Genomic DNA, 8,440 nt, shown 5'->3' with positions numbered 1-8,440 from the left:
TCAATTTGCTTTTCAGCCAAAGACCCTCCGATGGATGCTTAATTAGCACACCAATGGAGCGCTTATACTTTACTAGTAAGCGTGCATGTGCAAATGCACGTCTCGACTAATATTACAAATATATGTGAGAATTAATATACACAGAAAGATATTTTGGGTGCACTTAAATATATTAAAAATCAAGAAAATATTTTAATGTAGCATCATATGCAACCAAAAAATATTATTATGTCAATATTTCCTAGTACAGCTAATCAATTCTCGTACATCATCTGGAAAGTGGTATGCAGCTTCATTGTCGATGTAGCTGAATTGGTGCAGCAAAAATCCCTTCCTTAGCTGGTCACCATCCTGAATGAGAATACTAGGTCATTATCTTGGAGTTTTTGCATAGTAGAATGTCAAATCATGAAACAATGAATGAATACTGACCCAGCAAATGGGATGATTTAGTTCTTTCCCGTTCCGTGAGTGAATAAAATTAAAAGCATAATAACCAGACAAGTTCTAGTAGATAAATTTAGTGTTATTATCTTGAGCGTTGCAAAAAATAAATGAGATGCATTAATGAGTTTCAAAGACACAAACCTATCTGTGCTTTTTGGAACAAGAGCTGGTAATTGACGATGCCAGAAAAAATATCATCGTTCCGTCCGGGATGCGCTACTTTGGGTGCTTTGTTTAGGTAATGAGATCCTCTAGAGTTCCAAACTTCCAATGCATATCTAAGGTCCTTAAGCTTGACTGAGGCAACAAATATGCCAAGGGAGTCCAGTATAAAGAGAATTTTTGGCATGTTGGTGGATGATGAACAATATAAAGTGATCAAGGCCAGCATACGGAAGTATGATCTGCAAACAATATGTAATAGAAAAAACAAAACAAAAAAGAATCATGACAATACATATAATAGATAAGGAACCAATATTACCAATATGCATGATGAAATGTTATAAAGTCCGTCGCAAGCCAACTATGAAGAAGTTTTGCCAGGGACTGAATATCAGGCATTGTGCGTAGCTTTGGATCCCGTGCACATTTGGACACCATTGACTGGGTAAACATTAGACTTGGAAACAAGGCAAAATAACTGTTTGAGGAAATCATGTATCTGCAGCAGTGGAAAGGAACCTTCAGAATACTCCGTGTGATTGCAATAGTAACTTAACCAATGTATGAGGAAATCATGTATCTGCAACAGTGAACAAGGACCTTCAGAATACTCAAAAAGAGAGATTTTCCAATAACTGAATCTACAACCTAGACAAGTACAGTACGTAAGAAGCAGCAGTCATGCAAATATGCTCAATTCAGGAACATCAGCATTAGCAAGGCACATATAACCAGTACAATAAAATGCAAGCGAGCAACCACAAAACTGCCAATGAGAAGAGGGAGCACTGCTCTCAGTGCACAAACCTTATGAAAGCTTTGAGCTTTCATGTTTTTGTAAGTAGATCTTCACCAACTGCAACAACTATGGTACTGAAATTGTCATCAGCTAGCACCATGTCAGAATCCTCTTTGGGAACCTGAGAAAAACATTTTTTTAGGTAATGCCCCAAAATATAAGCTGAATAACAACATAGTTTTGCAGACATCACTCTTTTCTTAGAACCTCTCAGTCATGTTTTACAATCTAAACAGAAAAATAATGTTGTTTTGCTGATCTAGTTCAAACAGTATTATCTGGTTAGAATTAACGCACTAACAGATGAGGGACAAGGGTTGGCAATCAATACAGTTCATAGTTTTTGTACGAAAACCAATTCATAGTCTTCTAAACTATACAGTATGCTTCATAATATTTAAGGTCTTCGATTTAGAATTGGCTCACCCGATTTTGGCCGGATCAACAATTTCTCGAGCCCTCCCATTCAAATATTTTAATTCACTTTGTTCCCTAATTTTGAAACTCTTTCATTCAATTGAGGTATTCAATTTTGACTTGGCCAATGATTTTTTTAATTAATTAGTAGAAACCGGCCTAAAAAAATATCAATCCGGCGCACCCTCCCACCACCTAGAAAAAAGAAGCGTCACCATGTGATACTGTAGCACCAATATAGTAAATGCAGCCACCGAGCAGAAATTTCTCAACATAAATGTAGGTTGGTAAGTGGACACATAATCACAAATTTCTTTAACTTTGACCAAGTTCGGAGAAAAAAATCAACATCCAGAATATTGAATAAAAAAGTATGGAAATTCATTTCATGATGAATCTAATCATATCAAATTGATATTGGATTTTGATATATTTCCCTATAAATTTGATCAAACTTAAAAGGTTTGTTTTTTCAAAGAATAATACACCTTATACTTTAAAATAGAGTGAGTAATTTTTTTAAGAAACCCAACAACACCAGCGCGCGGCGCAGCAAAACGCGTCTAACCCTTCTAGTGAAAGATGAATCCTCAACCACGAGTCAATCCTTTCCCAAATCTTGAGATGTCGGACGGTGTACGATGCCATGATTAGGCGAGGCCGAGCACTCCCATGGATTTTCCCCGTGGAAGGGCCTAAAATCAGCTATTTGTCGCTTCAACACAACCTAAAGTGACATGTAGGTATGTAGTATGTACAAAGTCGAGCTATTGAAATCAGAAAACGATAGCTACGCGTCATTTTTCATGTGATATCAGTATCATGGTACCCTCAGTTTTGAATAGTAGTGCTGTTGGAAACCTTATTTAGCATCAGTGTGGTTCATTAATCTGGTGTTTGTAAAATCAAAATATTTGCAATTTAGAACAAAATGTAACTTTCTTTTACCGGATTTGCATCACACGTCTAACCAATGTTGGAAATCCTTTGAGATTGTTGACATTTTCTCATGTGTGTCATCTATAAATAAAATTCAAACCTTTTAATTTTTTAATATATTTTACTATTGACATTGTATAGAGGTTACGTCATTTAATTCGGATAGGAGGGAGCACATACTTATCATTAATTTTTCAATATAGACAGGCACGGTAACGCGTGCTTCTATGATCTAGTGCTCCTATAGAATGGAGCTGAGATTACCTCCTAGAGTAGCAACTGCTGGGTATCCCTCCAATTGCTCGAAACACAAGCTCAGAGCTGTAGCTCACTTTCAATTTTCCCTGCCCAGAATATAACATCAGAAAAAATATATCAACAGTAGCGCAATCGAAAAACACAACATATGCAACTCTACACCTTTACTTTTCCAAACACCCACCTGTTAGCTCAGGAGACAAAATATACAGATCACATCATTAGAGAGCAGTCATGGGTCCAGGCCAAAAGAGAAACGCTTAAAGTGCATAAGAAATTACAGGAACCAAGTCCAGCTAGATGGCCTAGAGTTCGTTCCTCTCAGTAGAATAGGCATAAGATCTAGAGTTCATAAGTTGCACACTGCGGGTTCTACACCATTCCTCTCAGTAGAATCGGCATAAGATGCTTTAGATGGGTTTAAGCCTTGTATTTCCGACTGGTTGAGACATGGCAGATCCACAACAACCTGCATCTTCTAACCGTTACTCGAAATTAAATCCTGTACAAGAATGGAAAAACAATGTAAGTCTCTGGTGTATTGCATAAGTAAAAAAGTGCTCAGTTACTCCATAATTAAAATGAAGATACTGGAACAAAGTTTGGTAAGTATGAATGTATGATGGAGATTTACTTTACCAGGTGTAATTTATCTTAATATGAATTTCGGCACAAACTCCACTATATTTGATACTCCCTCCGCCCAGAATTACTTGTCGGAGAAATTGATATATCTAGATGTATTTTAGTTCTACATACATCCATTTTTATCCATTTCTGCGACAAATAATTCCGGACGGAGGGAGTATAAGCCACTTCTAGCTGATAATTTAACACGAAAACATATAGCTAAACTGCTCCCAAACAAGAACACAGAAAATGTCAAAAGCAATTTCACGGCAAAGGAAATGTGAAATAAGCAATCATGGCATACACTACTTGACATGTTATGTATAGACTTATTTTTGAAGAAAACGTCACGTATAACTGTAAAGACTCCCAATGCAAGTCTTGGCTCAGATCCTCACAATCTCCTCCGCTCTCTCTGATTTCAGTGGATACAGACACATACACACGGAGTGTTTCAGAACGATGCCCACTTCATAGTTTCAGAGCAAAAACAGAGTAACTGAAACACAGAGGATAAACAGTAGTATATGGGTTCCGGGCAACACACACCCCTTTTCTTTTTCAGTTAGCCTGTTCAGTACAACAAATGCCTGACTTACACATGATTCGATTGCCAACACAACCGACTTAAACACTGAACCTATGCACGCAGCTGGTTCAGCTCACCAAGACAGAGACGCATTTGGTCACCTGTGCAACTTGGCTTCAGTTGCAGGCAAACTGCAGCACGCCGCTGCACTTCGGCATACCACACAGTTGTACCGTTCACACTTATGCACACAGGCATGCACTTATTCAACTCAATGACACAACAATAGGCTTAAATCTAACAGCAAGTCTATAAAAATACCAAAAAAATTAGTGCTAGAATTACAATCAAACTGAGTGTCGAATTTTAGCCCACAATGGCAAGGAGCATCTAAGATCTAGCGAGCCTATAAATTTTGCTATTTATTAGCACAAACTATTCGACAACACAATGAGTCAAAATATTGTGTTACTATGCATTTGGGTTACTATCAGTGCAAATGAACATGTGAAGAACTGAAGATATTGTACAATAACTCTAGCACTAACTTAGTGCTAGATACATTCATTTGAGGGACAATTTTTTTCGGATGGAGGGAGTATATTAAATCTAATTTCAGAATATAGAGAGCATGTAAAGTGTCATTAGTCAACTTATGTATGTTAAATGCACACAGGAACTTCAGAACTTTGAGAATTCTCTCGTTGACCACATCACACTTGACTTCAACTACGTTAAGGTGCTCTGATATTGCAGATGGTTTCTCCATGCAACAGTAGCTTCCTTTTATTTCCAATTTGGGATTTTGCCCCTGTGGTAAGCAGAAACGTTTAACAAAAATAGATAATCAATAATAACTTTATCAGTGCAGCAATTGTCCATGTTAGATGATTTATACCTTGGGAAAAAAGATGATTTATACCTTGGGAAAAAGTTCAAGAGTGAGCTTCTCTAGAACTGGTGAGTTTTTCAGAATGCAAGATAGTGGATGCAAATCAGGAGCCTCGCACCAGTACTCATTGAGTGATAAAGTCTTTAACTTGCAAAATGCAGGGCAGTGCTTCAAATCTCTTGAGAAGATAAACTGAAACAGTAATGCAAAACTAAACAATCAATGAGAATGAGAGATAAAGATCAAACTCTAAGAACACAACTGCCCCACCACCCCAGTTGCTGGTGATGCATATGTTATCAGTTTTCTTTTGCCTGTTTCCAGCAATGATGTTGATAGTGCAGAACAAGAAAAGGGATAGCATAAAGGAGGTAAAGACAAGTGGCTCAAGTGGCATACCTTTCCAATTGTAGATATCAACTTGAGGTGTTTAGCACTTGAGATACCACCTAGAAGCACACAATCGCTGTTGCAATCGTCGCTAATAGGAACACAGTTCTTACATGTAATATCATTAGCTCCACAGAAAACACCAGATTCATAATTCAAGCAGACATCGTGGCAGTCCTTGCCTAGGTAGACAAATGCAGTATCTAGCAACGCCAAAGGGGCTGAACCATCAAACGCATCTAGTTCCAGAGAGACAAGGCCCAGAGTAGAAACACAGATCCGGCAATCCAAGTCAGAGCGGCAATCGGTGATGCTCAAATGCTTCAGGGAATGAGATGATATCTTATTAGCATTGATGAGGCAATTAAGCATCTTCAGATCCTCCAATGCTGGACACCTAGCAAAATAAAGGAAGGCCTTCTGTAGGGCTACACCCTGAGGCTTTGTTTGACAGGAAGGGATCGTGGAGGTTTTGGGAGGAGGGGATTTTAGAGGATTTGGTGAATCCTCCTCTTTCATCCAATCCCCTTGAAAGCTTAAATCCTTCTCCAGCCACACATCCCCTCCAGCCACGCATCCCCTCCGCGAGGATGGCTGCTGCCGCCAGCGGCGCGAGGAGAAGGCTCGGTCTCGCGCGTGGCTCCAATTCCACGAGGCCCTCCTCGTGCCTTCTGACCCGCGTGGGTCGAGGCGGATCGAGGGGGAATCAGGTGGATTGGGCCAGCGAAACCTCGTCTGCCAAATGGGCCAAGGAGGAATTGTAGAGGATTCTGGGCCACGCGTGGAAAATCCACTCGATACCCCCCGAAACCTCTCGTGTCAAACGAAGCCTGAAGGTCCAGCGTTCTCAGATGCTGAGAGACAAGACGCAGTTCTCAAAAAAAAAAAAAAAACTAGGCAGTGGTATTGGATGTCGCCACAGACATGAAGGGTGAGCACCCGAACTTTGCACATCACAGCAGAACGGACCCATAGGTTCACATAGGGTATGTCGTCTTCTAGGAAAGTGTCGAATCTGGTCTCAACAGTGTCTAGGTCCGTGCGCTCACGCAGGACCAGCAGATAGTCCACGAACTTACGGATGTCTTGGGCCTGCACAGGCATCTCGTCGTCGTCGAGGCCAACAATGCGCAGGCCTGTGGCGGACCTCCAGAGGTCGCACCAACGGCGGGCGAGCACGCACGTCCGCACAGCCGCCTGCGCTGGCAGGAAAGAGAGCAGGTGGTGGAGCATATTGTCGGGGAGGGTGCCGATGCGGTCGGTGGCGCACACCGACGGCGCACCCTTGCGCTTCTTCCTAGTAGGCATTCTGTCGAGTAGGCTGCGGGTGTGGTCGGCGCTGCGGAGCGAAGAAACGATTAAACGACGAGTGGGGATGGGAATGGGATGGAGCGTATGGATGCTTCTCGGCCACTTCGCCTCGTCTCACCTCGCCGCCGGCAAGTCCCCTTCTCTAAGAATCGGAGGTTCGACTTCCGGTCTTCGGCCTTCCTGTTTTGAAGCCGCCACCGCTCAAGAAGCTGAGTGGACTGTTTTTTACAACTCAATCTTCTATATCTAAATAGCTGCCCACTAACATATTTCTTTCAACATGCAAGCATGCCACCTCATCATTCAACTTGCATAAGAAAGGTCCACCTTAACATGCAACTATGTATATTAAAAATCCACTTCAGCATGCAAAACATGCTGCATGTAAAATTCCATTCTATTATGATATTAGATTTAATTCTTATATAAATTTAAAAACTATTATTTCAAATATTCATGTTCCATATAACCAAAATCTCACTAAAATATGATGAGTCGTAATCCCCGGTCACCCAGCGGTGGGGCCATCAGTCATAAGAGTAACTGATCAATAGGAAGTTTGAAAAAAAACTAGATCCCGTAAACATAGAATAAAAATAGATTTAGAGGAAGATGTTTTATGGCATTTAACAAAATAAGTTTTTTGGAAAACTTTCCCTAAAATTTACAAGGTAAACATTTAGACCCGGCGCACCGGCCGAAACGTTGCGCCGGTCGCCTCCCACCACACACGGGTCTTGTGGGGCCAACCACCACTTTCCTTCTTTACTGCCTTATCTCTTTTAGGACCGAGCATGTGAGTCTATCGTCTCCATCACATCTTCTTTTTTCTTCGTCGCTCTGCCATGGCATCCCTCGATCTCACGCGCCCTGCGGCCTCCACATCCGACTACGCGTGAGCACCCATACAGGGGGCATGCAAGAGCTCGCTGATTTTCCGTGCTGTGTGGCGCGGCTACGTGGCGAGACGAGCCTGATGCTTGTCCTGCGGGGGCGACGGCGCCCCCCGATTCCACGGCTGCGACAAGCCAGGCAGGCCGCACAACGGTTAATCGACGACGGGGACGCACTGCAGGCTGCTACGGGGCTATGGCGTCTTGCACTACTACGAGCGGCAGCTCACCGGCAGTGGTGCGGCCGGTCCGCGGCGGAGGCTATTGCGTCCAACACGACAAATACTGGGACCGGCGGCGACGCGAGGGGGGGGGGCACTACTAGGGAAAACCCTAGCAGTAGCGCGGGTATTTTGCCTATCAGTAGCGCGGGACGACGCGCTACTGATAAGGCGCTACAGCTAACGTGTAGCAGTAGCGCTTGTCGTCCCACGCTACTGCTATCCATGGCTAGCAGTAGCGCGCTTTAGTGAAGAGCGCTGCTGCTAATATCTGCAGCCCTTTTTAGCAGGAAGCGCTACTGGTAAGGCAGCGCTACTGCTAACTTTGTTCCCCTCACTACTGCTAGTTTTATTAGTTTTTTTCTGCATATTTGTTTTGTATTTGAATAGGCTTTATACAATAATCTTTAGCATATCATACACATACAAATGTAATCATAGCATATACATACAAATAGTCTCATCAAATCATGTCATCATCATAATCATCATCCAACACAAAGTGGTCTCTCGTCATCATCTCAAAAATAGCGATACAAGTCTCGATTA

At 42.0% G+C, this 8,440-nt stretch overlaps 1 pseudogene; it reads right to left on the bottom strand.

Annotated features, from left to right (window-relative positions):
• Nucleotides 1-1,291: 1,291 nt before the first annotated feature.
• Nucleotides 1,292-6,774, bottom strand: LOC109764520 (F-box/FBD/LRR-repeat protein At5g22660-like; annotated as a pseudogene).
• Nucleotides 6,775-8,440: the final 1,666 nt, after the last annotated feature.

The sequence above is a fragment of the Aegilops tauschii genome, chromosome 2, assembly GCF_002575655.3.
Source record: "Aegilops tauschii subsp. strangulata cultivar AL8/78 chromosome 2, Aet v6.0, whole genome shotgun sequence".
Taxonomy (NCBI): domain Eukaryota; kingdom Viridiplantae; phylum Streptophyta; class Magnoliopsida; order Poales; family Poaceae; genus Aegilops; species Aegilops tauschii.
The sequence above is the reverse complement of the archived record's forward strand: the minus strand, read 5'-3'. Positions and strand labels throughout refer to the sequence as shown.